The sequence below is a fragment of the Equus caballus genome, chromosome 1, assembly GCF_041296265.1.
Source record: "Equus caballus isolate H_3958 breed thoroughbred chromosome 1, TB-T2T, whole genome shotgun sequence".
Classification (NCBI taxonomy): domain Eukaryota; kingdom Metazoa; phylum Chordata; class Mammalia; order Perissodactyla; family Equidae; genus Equus; species Equus caballus.
Genome location: NC_091684.1, coordinates 176,523,504 through 176,537,329, shown reverse-complemented (window position 1 = coordinate 176,537,329; position 13,826 = coordinate 176,523,504). Strand labels below are relative to the sequence as shown.

Sequence of the window (13,826 nt, the reverse complement as noted above, 5' to 3'; positions counted from 1 at the left end):
ATATGCATGTGCTGGGCTAATTTTTTGAATATTATTTTTGTTTTGCTTTTGGCATTTTCCTTTTTGTTTATTTCCATCAAGGAGCCACGTTCTTAGTATGTCTTCGAAGCAGGGATATCTTTTCAGCTCCAGATCACAAGCTGCGTGTCCTCACTGCTCTGCGCTTGTGAAAGTACCGGCAGTCATGAAGAGATTGTGTTGCTGCCTACTTTGTGCACAGCAAGGTGGGAAAGGCCGAGCCTATGAGGGTTACATGATCGCAGAGTACATACTCGTTGTCATGATAGGGTAGTGCTGTGTGTGTTTGGAGCAGGAGCTCAGAGTTGGAACGTATGCTCAGCTCCCAGGTAGTGCCCCATATGAGGGGCAAGCCCTTGGAGAGATGGCTGCTGGGAGTGTTTCCTAAGCTGAGCCCAACTCAGGGAGATCTTCATTCAGCAAAGGATCCCATACTTTATGTGTGGGCCCCAAGCCAAAAAACTCCTAAAGTTGAAAAATCTGGGTGGTCTGGAACCTGTGGATGCAGCAGTAACCACGGTGGCCTAAAGAGGAGAGGCCTTTCTACAGTCTAGAGGCCAGCAGTGAGTAAGAAGGACAGGCTGAAAGGGACTCAGGTTATCAAGTGACCAGGTGGCCAATGCACCCTGAGCACTTGGGGGACACTGGGCTGGATGTGAGGGGTTGAGCTGGCCTTGCCAGGTGAGAGATGGGGCAGGGGTTCTGGAGAAACAGGCTGTCTGCTGTGTCCTCCATGGGTCCACCTGTTGACAGCACAAGCCTGGTCCCTATGACCCTCTAGGACAGGGCATGAGCTGAGCTGGCATCTCAGGGGAGAGGCCCTGCTGGAATCACACGCGGCTCTGGGTGTCTTACGCAGGAGCGCTGTAAGGAAGGGGCCAACTCAGATCAGGCTTGTCTGGAGGGGACAAGAGTTGTTGGACACAGATCTCTCAGTGGAAAGCAGGGATGGAGAAGAAGGGGCAACCTGGAGACTGGAGGGCAAGCTGGGCCCCAAGGTCACAGGAGGGCAGGGAGGAAACTCAGGCTGGGTGAGAACGAGGAGCTTCTCCAGAGACCCACCCTGACTCCGCGCCAGCTCCCTGGCTGTGGGAGAGAAATGTCCTGCTCAGGCAACCTCTGCCCTCCCCAGTGTGGGTGGCTATGATGTTGAGCTGCAGCCCCAGGCTTGCCTGCTTGGTGTCCTGCACCCAAGGTGTCATCCCTCTTCCTGTCTGCCATATAACACAGGGAAGGAGGTAAGAAGTTCACCCTGAGCCCCAGGACTAGAGAGGTTCATGTTTTCTCCTGATGGTGCTCAGCTGCAGCCCTGGCAGAAGGGCACGCCCAGAGAAAGGTGAGGGTCAGAAGGAGCTGGGGAACAGCTTTGCCTGAGGTTTGGGGGAGGTGGTGGGAGGGCCAAGAGGAGGAAGCAGGAAACAGCAGATTTGTGTCCTTGACATTTTAAGGACAGAGTTAGTGCCTGTGAATGAGGGTCAGTGAATAAACAAGAAACCAGCTCTTCCTACTCAGCTCAGAGACATTTATTTGGTTGCTGGTGACATTCTGGATCAGCTCCAGAGAAGGTGGGCTGGTTCCTACAGTTAGAGGCTTTTCATAGGATTTCATGGTTTCCTTTATCCAGGGCAGGAAGCTTGAGAGTTTGATGAAGACCTGTGGACTTGTCCTGTCATCTTGTCCATGGAGGGCAAGGCCCTGGAGCATGTTCTTACAGATGAGTGGGCTCCCAGAGTCCCCCTGTGGACAGAGAGTGCAGATGGCTAAGTCCATGCTCCCCTGGGGCCTGCACACCTGCAATCAAAGTGCCCTCTCAGTGAAGGCCGCCTGGGTCGCCTACATGTGGGAGATCAGAGAGCAGGGCAGGTCCCTGTGGGCCCCTCAGCTGCCCAGTCCTGACCCTGGATATTGTCCCAGCTTCATTTCACTCAGGGGGCTGCTCCTTCTCCTCCCCCAGGTCCCAGATCCTCTCCCATGAGGGCGCTGTGGGACTGTACTTTGGCCTACCATTTAAGGATATGGAAGCAGGCAGATGTGGAGGACACTCAGCATGTAGGGTGAGCCAGTTAACCAAGATGGGAGCCAGCTCTGAGGAGCCACCTGGTTTGACTGCTGCACACCCAGGGAGCAGTTTTCTAACACCTGCGCCCGGCATGGGGCAGAGTGTTGCAAATTCATCTTCTGAATGGAGCACCATGTTTGGATGCATCACAGACCCCAGGTAGGCTCCCAGAAGACCTGTGACTCCCCACTCTGACTTCTCCCCCTTCTCTTTCCAGGAGAAAGATCAGAGTCTAGGGGGTGGAGGAGTCCCTACTGCTTGGGTCTCCAGGTCCCAAAACATGCCCCTCCCCAAGCTCAGCTAGGCAGATGCCCAGTCTCACCTCAGAGGAAGTTTTCCTTTCCTTCAGGTCCCCCATGCACAGCAGAGTGCTACTATTGTAATGATCATATAAGTGGGATTCGCACACCTCGTCCTGCTCCACAGTCAGCTCCACCTCCCACAGTGTGTTGGAAACGATGCCTTTTGGGGCGATTTGCCCTCAACCGGCCACATGGCACACCTCTATGGGTCTCACCTGGGCTGTGCCCCTGGAGATGCTGAGGGGCTGCACAGCTGCAGTCAGCTTGGCTTTTCTCTCCAATTGATGAGAAAATGCAAGAAAGTCCAGGTCAGCCACTGGCCTCCTAAGCCTGGACACCACGATGGGGCTGCACTGACTTCCCTCTCCCCTGAGCCACTGGGACTAGTCAGGTGGCAGGGATGGGAAGGAGTGAAGGGACAGGCCACAGTGGGAGGGGAAGCAATCTGGACCCAGGTGAGCAAGAGCAGCAGGGCGGTTCCCTTACCTTTAGTAACATGATGTCGTTGAAGAAGTCTCCAGGAATATAGTCTGGGTGACGGATGGCTTCTTTCACAGGGATGACCTGCAGGGTCCACTCTTGATTCAGGATGTCGTGGGCCCCCAGAGTCACGCTGACTGAGCTGCAGAGAAAGGAGAGTGGGGATGTGGGGACAATTGGTCACAGGTGATCCAGCCCTGGAGTCATGATGGGAGGGTGACAGCTGGAGAAGGGCAAGGCTACTGCTAGGGGAAATCGAGACAACATGAGACCCTGGTTCTAAGTGACTGTGTGTCCTGTGCTTCTCAAGGACACTGAGAGGAGGGCTTCTGGAAGCTTTCTCTTGCCCTCAGGCAATATTGTGAAAGGACTCTGAGTTTGCCTTTTGACCAGAATGCATGTTTTCATCCTCCACAGCTGCTTTAGTTGGCCAGTGTGGTCTCTCTTCTCAACTAAGCCACTTGCTCTCACTTCTGACCCTCAGACTGCAAAGCTCCCCTGTCCTATTTCTCACTTTCCATGGACCAATCATGCTCTCAGATGGCTCCTCGCAAGAGCTTTTCTGGCATTGAGTTGCCAGAAGCTGAGGGAGCTCCACTTGCCTCCTGCCCATGGGCAGAGGACAGGGGACCCTGTTGGGGTCTCAGGAGGTTTCAGCTGTCTGTGGCACCTCAGCTTCCCCAGCAGTGAGCAGCCATCGTAACAATGTCCCCAAGGACACTGCCACATGTCTTGACCATCCCGTTCATGCGAGCCTGAACCAACGCCATGTAGGGGCGGGAGTGGGGCCTGACCTCATGTCCTCCAATGACGATTCGTGAAAAGAAAAACTGGAAGATGGACTTTCTGGAAGTAGCTGTGGTCAGGAGGGAAGGCTCCGGAAGGTGGCGATTGGGGGTGTCGTCTACAATGCCCTGCAGACACCAGGAGAGAATCCTCCCAGGTTCTCCCTGGAGCAGAATAACTATTTTGGGATGTGGAGCCTCCAAACCGCCTGTGAGAAAGTGGAAGATGGTGCTTCTTGTCCCTGTCCTGCTTCAGACCATGTATGGGAGGGATGAGACCTGTCTTCACAATGGTGGAGCCCCAGGGGATTGTGGACAGGGCTCTGCTGATGCCTTCTGTGTCAGGGAGTCTCCCAACCCTTCTGAGCCTTTGCTAAGGTCCTGACTGGTGCCCGTATCTAACAATCTGTCCATGAGCTTATGGAGTTGGATTTTCTACAATCCTCATGTCCTGAGGGCTAACCTGTCCTGGGATCTCAGTAAACATTTTTTGACTGTGTGAATGAATGGCCTTCACTTAGCTTTCTGCTGAGGTTTGGTGGGGAACGTGCTTGTGGGATTGAAGGCCATCATCATGTAGGGAGGGCCCTGTGTGGAGCAGCCTATGGCTTGGGAAGGCAGGGGGAGGTGGGGTGGAAAATGGGGTCCCTGGGCGTCTGGCAGAGCCAAAGCAACAGGAAAGCCCTGCATGCAGTCACCCAGCCCCTTCTGAGATCCACTGCTCCCTGGGGTCCTCTCCTGGGAGGGGTGAGGGGATGAGGGCACCAAGAAGTGGAACTGTTTCTTTAGCTGGTTCCAGTGACAGTTCCTCTACTGCAGCCGGTTTGTCTGATCTGCCGTTTCCTGAGTTGGACTGAGGGACTTTAATTACTTATCTTTTAGAGCTCCATTTCCTCTGCCCAATGCCTTTCTATGAAGAGCCCACTTTCCAGTTGATTAGAGAGAGGCTCACACGCTAAATCTTTTAGTGAACACCCTTCCTTCCTGCCATCCTTGTTGGGTGTCTATGCAGCATCAGACTTGTTAGTCTGTTTGGGATGGGAGCTGGGTTCTAGAACTCTCTTGGTCTGAAATAGAGGAAAATCCATAAGTGTGCTGGGTAGAAGGGTCAGGAGTCCAGAGGGTTTTGTGAGATGGGCTGGAGCCTCTGGCATGGGGATGGTCACTCACCTGTTGCAGGCTCAGGGGGCAGAAGAAAGGCCAACAAGAGCAGGAGTGGATTCATCTTCCTTGAAAGTCTGCCCAGGTCAGAGCTGCTGGTCATTATTCCTTCTAGATACTTGGTAAGGGAGAGGAAGGCAGGGGTGTGGCCCAGGACCTTACAGACCTCCTCCACCTGTGCTGCTGGTTATCCTGCATCATCTGCAAGGTGATTTGTCGAAGTTCTCTGGCTTTGGGTAGGTGACAGAAGCAGTCTCACCACACTTGCACTCCCAGTGCTGAGTCACAAAGTGAAAGGAACAAGAAAGAACAAGAAAGGGGAGCCTTTGCTGCAACCAGTAGAGGAGCTGGAGCCTAGGAGCCCCTCAGTGACCGAATCAAGAATGTCTCTTTTTCTCAGCTTTTGGCTCGTTTTCCATCCTGACGAAGTCATGAATAATTATTTAGCAAGCTAACTCCAAGGAGATGAGCGTGATGACTCCTCCGCTTGAGAAGATGGCGGTCAGCTGGGGTGGACTGAGAATCAGTGGTACAAACTGGTAAAGGCTGTAGTGGGGGTCTGCTTGGTGGTGGGAGATAGAGGCTGGACCTGCCTTAATAGCATGTAGAGCTGGACACACCCAAATCCCAAATGGTAACCCCACTTCCTCTCTGGCCACCAGTCTAGGCTTGTATTTTGGAATATTTAGAATCCCCTCTTTCAATGTAAGTATTCTGTGACAAACAGAGCTTCTTTTATCCCACGATTTTGAGCAAAGCTCCTGGAATTGATATTCCTTGAACCAAAAGAAACCATTAGCGGGTCTGTCAGAATTGAGGGGCCTGATTGGTTTATGCTTGGGTCTTGTAGCACGAGGTGGGGAGTGTTACCCATATCATAGTGCCTGGTATCTAGGGAGGGGGTTCATCTCAAGAGATGCTGGTCCCTGTTGCCAGGCGATGGGGAAATAGATGCCAATTGTCTGATAATTCCTATGCACTAAGAAGTCTGTCTGGAATGCAGTGAACCATGGCTCTGATGTCCTTGTGCCTAACAGTTATAAATATTTGCAAAGAGATTATCCCAACACTCTCACCAGTGTGACAAGAGATGACAGAGTCATGGAAAGGGAGGCATCATGAGTTCTAACAGCCTAACCCCAATTCTGCTGAAGGAACAGCATCCTATGAAGACATGGAAAACAGAGGAAGGCAACCTGCTTAAGCATTAAGGATGAAGATGACTGGGTGGTGGAATTCTCAGGAATTTTAATGTTCATATTGCTGTATTCTGCTTCTACTGTTTTCCTCGATGAGTATGTAGTACTTTTCCACTCAGCATTCATTTTCCCGTAGTCAAACACACTCATGAACGGCAAGCATTCAGCAGACTAATTCTTTATGGTCTACCTTCTCTAAGGTGGATGTTTTCAAAAGGAAGTTACTTCTCTGAATCCTTTCTCATATAAAACAGACATTCTTGGTGAATAGAAGAAATATTTGCTCAATAAGCTGTAGACTATAGCGTATTATGGTGATTGAAGTAGGAATCAACGATTTCCACTCTAGAGATGGGAGTTTATTAAGTCCCTGGCAGCCTCCCCTCCCTCCACTCTGTCCAGGGCAGTTCTGGCCTCTGTCCCTGAAAAGATGGACGGATCAATCCTGGGGGTAGCTGAGTCTGGGCATGTCCACTGAAGTATTGTGCTTTTCTCCAGGCAGAAAGCTAGAGATCCTGGTGAAACTATGTCGAAGCTTCTCACTCTTTCGTGGAAAGGAGTCAATGCCCTGGGCCACATTGTTACACATGAGTGTGCTTCTGGAATCCCTCTGTGCACAGAGAAGGCTGAAGTCTCAGTCAGAGGCCTCTGGCTTCACCCTGATCAGCATCCTTTTCTCCCTGGGGCTCTCCTGACCCCCTCTCAGGGCCCAGCTGTTCAGAGGGGTAGTGGCTGAGTGGTCACCATTCACCTTGGCTCTGAGTTTCAGGGAGATTGGTGGATCCCCTGTGATCCACCTGCACCATGAACCTGTGTCCTGGCTGTGTCCTCTCTCCAGCTCCACCCAGTCCCAGGCCCTCATCTTGTTTTCCATGAACAAAGGTCGAGAGATTGGCTGAAGGAAGTAGCCTGGGTTAAACCTGCTGGGAACAGCAAGCCTCCACCCATGAGTGGACCCTGGTCAACCATTGGCTGTTTGGTGACAGAAGTCCTGGCAATGTCACCCTAGCATCACTGTGTCCCTGGGGCAAGGATGGGAAGATTCTTTTCTCCTTAGGCTTGCAGCTGCCTTTTGGTCCTTAGGCTTCCCCACACAGCTGGATGGAGTTTTTGTAGTTTTTGAAGAGGTCCTTGCACTTCTGCTCACTCTGTGTTTCTAGATCCACCTTTTGCAGTGTGTTTACCTTTTTACCACTTGCCATTTGTCCCCAGATGGCCACACTGCATCCCTGCCCGGGTCTCACCTAGTCCAGCCTCTGTGGCAGGATGATGGTCTTCACAGCTGAGTTGAGGCGAGGCTTGTTTTGAAGCTGGTCAGAAAGGTAAAAGATGGCAGTTTGGGTCCCGCCCTCCAGCCGGGCTCAGATCCACAGGTGAGGTTGCCCCCACTCCCTGCCCGAAGTCTCCCAAGCCCCATGCTATTACACAGGCCCAGGAGAGCAGACAGGTTGGAGGAGGGGAGGGGACTGATACCCTAAATGAGCTATCTGCTCCCTTGTGAACTGTGCAATTGCACCTGAAATTCAGCAAGATGGTACCTTCAGTAGCATGATGTCGTTGACCTTTGAATGATCATTATAATCCTTGTTGAGGGAAGGCTGTGAGCACAGGAATGACCTGCTGGCTATGTTCCATTTTTCTGATATTGTGAGCACCCAGGATCTCACTTCTTTTTCTCTAAAGAAAAGCTGGATTGGGTAAATCACAGGAGCTACAACTCAGTCTCTGAAAGGCAGGTTGAAGTTCCAGCCTAAGGCACACCTGCAGCTGAGTCAGATAGGGAGGAAGGGAAAAGTGGACAGTGTCACCTTTCTTGACTGGACAGCAGTGACCCAACCTGGTTCTTCAGCAGCCTGTTTTCCATCCAGATGTCTCTCCACACAGTCCACCCCTGAGTCCCACACTCACTGTGTCCTGGTCTCAGCAGATCAGGTTGTTCCTCTGACTAGTCATTGGCTCTGTGTGCTCAGTGACTTTGCTTAGTCGCAGGCCTTGAGATGCTACCGTGGAATTCCAGGAAGACAAGGACTCATTTGCGCTCCTCACCTTCCATTGCAGTGGGCTACTGTTGCAATGTTGTCTTCTACTAGGACCCCCCACATTGACTCCCACCAACTTTGTTATTGTAGGAAAGTACAGACGCCATGTAGGGCGAGGACTGTGTTCTGGCCTCTCTGCCCCATCTGATCTTCCCTGAAAGAGAAAATTGCCCTGGATCTCTGTGTTCATGGCAAACATGGGCCAAGCACTGCCTCGTGGCCTAAACCCATGGGATGTTCAGAGGCTGAGGTGGTTTGAGTGTCCTCAGGGACCAACACAATGAGAGGGGGCTGCAGGCTTCAGAGGGCAGCTGGCGGGCTTGCAGCATGACTTGTTTCCTGGCTTAGTTCTCCATTTCCTCCTGTAGAGATGATGTGCTCAGCCCTTGTTCTGGAGCAAACACACTTTAAATACATGTTAAGGGGACTCTTCTAGAAGACATGCAAACTGATATCTCTGACATAGCCTGGTGAATTGGTCCCTAAGCTGTTCAGACACCTGTGATCCGCTTACCTCTAGAATGGGTCTGCTCGTAGACTTGACCATTTTATGCTCATGGAGCCAAATACTCTGGTTTCTTTCTTCTCCATCTGGCTCAGGCACATAGTACAAATCCCATAAATGCTGGCCGGGTACATGAATGAACAGTCCTCAAATCTGCTTTGGTCAACAGCAGAGGAGGAGCGGTTTGAATGCAATCTGAACTTCATCACTGCTTTAACTTTCTAAGTCATCCAGAAGGCAGAATACAAATGATGGAAAATCAGAGGGAGATGGGGAAATGGGCTGGAGGGGTCTGGGTGGCAGCCAGTCTCCACCAGGGAGGAGGGAGAAGCAGTGAGGCAACACTCTGATGGTTCTGTTTGGTTCTAGATACCTGCCCTGGAAAGCTGAGTGGCTCTAAACAATGGGGAGAAGGTGAAAGTGACACCTAGGAAATGGTGTATTAGCTAGCTCTTCTGTTCTTGATCCATACAATAGCTCCAGGTGTACATTACCACTTGTAGCTTTGGAGAATGGAGAATGTTACAGCACTCATTTTCAGCTTTCCCCTTCCACAAGAATCATGTGTTATCCTAATACTAAGTTATTTTCCAGGTGACAAGGATGTGACCCTCGGTGGGGAGAAGATCCACCAGGTGTCCTTAGGAGGAGCTTTCTTTTCTGTTCTTTCTCCACACTGCATAGCTGGTGACAGATCTGGGGATCAGCCAATTTCTGGGAATGGACTGAGGTAAGTAAGGATATAATGGCAGCCTCATGGGACACTGTGAAATTGTCAGTGTTGGAATAAGCCAGGCCTCTGATTCTCTACAGGGGAACTTACCTCCTTCAGCCCTGGAGGGTAGGAGATTGGCCAACCAGAACAGAGCAGCAGCATCTTCTCAGAAAGGTTGATCAGGTCTGAAGTGCTCTGTGCCTACTCCTCTCAGGCTTTTCAATCCTAGAGGTGAAGGGAGAAGGAGGAGGCTCTGTGACAACCAATTTCCTCCCAGTTTTATTGATTCTCACGATAAGAGTTTTCATTACATCCCTCTTCCCCTCACTCAAACAGGTCTATTCGGTGAGGCTTTTGCAAGAGCCACAATCTTAGGAGAACACACTCTCCAGGAGAAAATCCTGGACTCCTTTAGTGGAGATCAGGCTTTCTGGAGGCTTTGGGATTAGCCAGAAATGGTGTCCCTTTGCCCTAACTGAGACCCTTCAAGAGCGTGAATATGACAACAGTCTGCCTTGAATTTGTAATTAGGCAACTGTGTACTTCCTAAAACAACATGCATCTATCCAATCGTACTCTGTGTAGAGCTTCATTGATTTTTAACCGAAGAATTTTTCTCTTTGTACAAATGCCGAAGTACATAGCACTGGTCTCTTGTAAAACACACTCGCCAAGAGCCCAGTCATCCATCAAAGTCTTCGTAGTTTCAGGCAACTTGAAACTGTTAGGCATGAGAGTGAGGAGCAGAGATTGGGGATGAAGTACAGATAAGTCATTGATGAGAGTGCTAGGAAGAGAAGGTAATGACAGAACAGGAGAGCTTGAGAGGAGGGGTTGGATTGAGAAATGCACTTGAGGTCACTGTGTGGTCCCAGGTTGTCCTGATAAAGCTAATGTTGTTCTCAACTTCTTGATATTTCAAAGCTTTAAAGGCCTCACTGTTAAAGTAGTTGGGGCCATGCAGATAGAGACTGAAAGAGGAGAAACAAAGCATTGTCACTCATTCTGAGTTCCTTAGTCACTCCTGTCCCACCTGGCACAGGTATTCTGATGCAGCAGTGAAGATTGTGATGTAGGCAAAGGTTCTGCCCCCAAGGCTGCCCATCCCTGGTGAGGAACCTGGCATGGTTGCTCTCAGAGCTCTCTGCACACAGATGTTTGAAGGCTGTATACTTTCGCACAGGAGAAATTCAAAGTTATGGTGCTACTTAGAATACAAGCATTAAGCTGGAAAGTTTAAATTCTTTTTCTTTGTTCTTATATAATTTAATATAGATATCAGAAGACTTCTCAAGTCTTTCTCAAACTGGCATAATGCTTATGCTGCTTTTGCATCTGTTGGATCAGTCATTCCCAGAAGGTGGAACATGTCAAGTGTCTTCTCATTTTCCTTCTCTATCCCAGATGTGGCTGTTGCTTTTAGGAGATATCACTGTTTCCTACATTTGATGGCTTAGGCCTCCTCCCCACCCTCGATGTGGAAACCCCAATCTGTTTAGCAATGTTGAAGTGATTTATTAATGAATTGCATGTTAACACATTGGGTTATTAAGTACCTATTAAATAATATTTATGAATTCTTGGAAGCATAGAAAATCAAAGATGATAGAATGTAATTTGGCCCAAAGTAGGTATTTATCATTTGAGTACATCTTGTCAAGAGACCCATGAGAGTTCTCACAATTGCTGTAGCTGGTTCCTTGTACTTTGGCTGTGCAACCACATTTTTTCTGATAATTTTCCTCTGAGCTATTGGGGCACTACCATGGCCTGCATGTCTACTGCACAAATGACTCAGACCCCGGGTCTCCCAGGGTACCTCCTGGATCCAGATCATATTGGCAAGCAGTTGCCCCTGTCTGCTCTCCTTCTGCCCATCTTAGCCCCCTGTCTCATTGGACCCACACCTAGCTGATCATGACTCTGTTGCTCTGGTCAAGGGCAGAAGGCACCTGTGCCTCTGCTTAGCCATCGTGCCTGGAGAGAAGCTTGGTTGCTCTTGTGAGGTTCTCATTACTAAATTTGTAATGGCTTTAGAACTTTTCAGTGAACAGAAAGAGAAAAGAAAGAAGAGAAGTGAACAGAGTGTCATGGATGTGTGGGACACCATACGCAATATGCGTGTAGTGGGAGTCCCAGAAGGAGAGAAGAAAGAGAAAAGAGAAGAAAAAAAATTTGAAGAAATAATGGCTAAAAATTTCTCAATTTTGGTGTATGTAAGTCCCCAACAAACCATAATCCTTAATGTACACCCAGAAGACGCTCAAGAAACTCCAACGAGGATAAAGTAGCATAGAAGAATGGGCCAGATCTCCCTCGTTCCTCCTTCCCTTCTACCCTAGATCTCATGGTCTCCTGTCCAGCCGAGCCCTCTCTCCAGACAGACCTCTGGCTCCTTCTCCCCACAGCTGCTGCTTCTATGTTGTGTTAGTGCAGGGAATTGTTGGTGTGCCGCTACTTCTGCGTCTGTGACAGCAAGCAGACATTATGCCTTTTCTACTTGGCTTAGAAACCTGAATGCAACGATGCCACATATGTGCAGAGGAGATCACTGCCCACTTTCTACAAGAAGTGTTTTCGACCATTAGAGCTTTATTCCTTTTGTATTACAAAAGATTCGCTTTTATGAGTACTTTTTAAAACGTAGTCAAATACATTGAACCTAAAATTTAGCCATCAACGTTTTTTTGTTTATGTGAAGAAAATTGGCCTTAACCTAACATCTGTGCCAATCTTACTCTATTTTGAAGGTGGATGCTGCCACTGCATGGCTTGATAAGAGGTGTGTAGGACCACACCCAGCATTAGAACCTGTGAACTCCTGGCCGCCGAAGCAGAGTGAGTGACCCTAACCCATACACCACTGGTCCAACCCCTATTAACCATTCTTAAGTGTACAGTTCAGTGGCATGAGGTACATTCACATCCTTGTGCAACCATCACCACTATCCATCTCCAGAGCTTTTTCATCTTCCCAAATTGAAACTCTGAACTCAAAAAACAAGAACTCCCCATTGCCCTCTCCTGCTAGTCCCAGGGAATCAGCATTCTTCTTGGTGTCTGCATCAATTTCCAAGAGATTCTTATGTAAAAGCAAGAGCTTTGAGCATGGTCTCATCTTCAGATTTACCTGTTTTTTAGGAATTGGACCTTACTAGGCAGTAGATAAACTAATAAGGAGAGCTATTATTTTAAGTAGTAATGCAAGCAGAGTTTTGAAGCGAAGTGGAGGGAGAGAGAAAGAGCTGGGGAGGGGCAAGCGATGGCACACAAGCCTGCCTGAATTCATCCTTCTGCCCCTGACCACCAAGATGAAGCTGAGGTTCCTCCTAACCTCTCCTGAATGCATTCAGGTGGGAAAGAGAGGCCTGGCTCTCCACACTTTTGAGTATTTTGGAGGAAAAAGAGAGAGAGCAGAAATAAATTTCCTCATCTGACCAGGGTATTAAAGGCATCAGGGAAAACGGAGAGGTGCTTGAGCCTCCTGAGGGCCTTTGTTCTTATTTCCAAGGAAAGACCAGCCCAAACAAAGAGTGACTGTGCACTGCTCCTATGGTCTTTCTACAAAACTGCCTGTCCTGAGAAATGGGAATATAAGCGGCGTTGCCTCCAGAAACCACATCCCTAGTGCTGATCCTCAGTGAAGCTGCACAGTAGGGTGGAGGATGGGATCTTCCTCCACTTGTCTGGTCTCATTCACCACTTGACATGTTAGCTTGGCATTAGGTCTGAGAAATCTCAACTTGAGGATGGGTCTGTGGGATCCTGGTCTGGTGCTCTGAGGAGAATTCTAGAAACCAGAGGAAAGATCCAGTGGACAGAAGACAGGATGTTTAGGGCCTGGGATAGTCTGTGGAGGTGGACATGGTGGGGAAGGGAGCCCTTTATCAGGCCCGCTATACACTGAGATGGGGCTCCTGGCTTCGATGGACAGCATGATGGCCTTGTGGCATGGCCCATCACCTTCCTTAGTTCTCAGTGTCTCCCTGTTGTGATGAGGAACTCACCTCTGGTCTGTATCAAGCATGCTTCAGATACACCTCACAGGGAAAGGTTCTGTCTTTAGGGTAGACTGTCCAGAAAAAATGGAAATCACTTTCTCTTGCCTTTGCTGGTTGCTTCTTTGTCCTTGACTATCTCAGACTCCTGTGTCCTGCTCTCTTCCAGGATGAGGCTCGTCTCTAAGACCTTAATATTTGGACCTGATCAAGCAGAATACTCTAGTAGCTTTCTCTTCTATCCTGAGTTGGACACATGCGAAATATCCATAAAGGTGTGTTTGATGCATGAGTGAATAGTATACAAATTTGCTTTGGCTTGCATGAGGGTGAGAGATGTCCACATGGGTTTCTGAACACCTGCATGGATTTAACTTCCTAAGGCATTGAGTTCTCAGAAAAATGAGGGCAGATAGACAGGAAGTAAAATCAGAGTGAGATGGGCAAATTGGCAGGAAGGGCCTGGGTGGGAGCCATTCTCCACCTGGGCCACTGGAGTAGTGCTGAAGGAATACTCTGATGGCCCAGTTAGGTTCTGGTTATCTGACCTGGTAGGGCTGTATGG

At 49.4% G+C, this 13,826-nt stretch overlaps 2 long non-coding RNA genes across 2 annotated transcripts; one reads left to right on the top strand and one right to left on the bottom strand.

The window, feature by feature from the left end:
* Positions 1-1,519: 1,519 nt before the first annotated feature.
* Positions 1,520-10,255, bottom strand: LOC138925112 (uncharacterized). The gene is made up of 3 exons (XR_011440857.1): positions 4,815-10,255; positions 2,866-3,001; positions 1,520-1,755 (listed from the first exon to the last, which is right to left on the bottom strand). It is a non-coding gene; the product is annotated as an uncharacterized lncRNA (long non-coding RNA).
* LOC138925109 (uncharacterized) lies at positions 9,168-13,537 on the top strand. The gene is made up of 3 exons (XR_011440852.1): positions 9,168-9,278; positions 12,014-12,101; positions 13,431-13,537. It is a non-coding gene; the product is annotated as an uncharacterized lncRNA (long non-coding RNA).
* Positions 13,538-13,826: the final 289 nt, after the last annotated feature.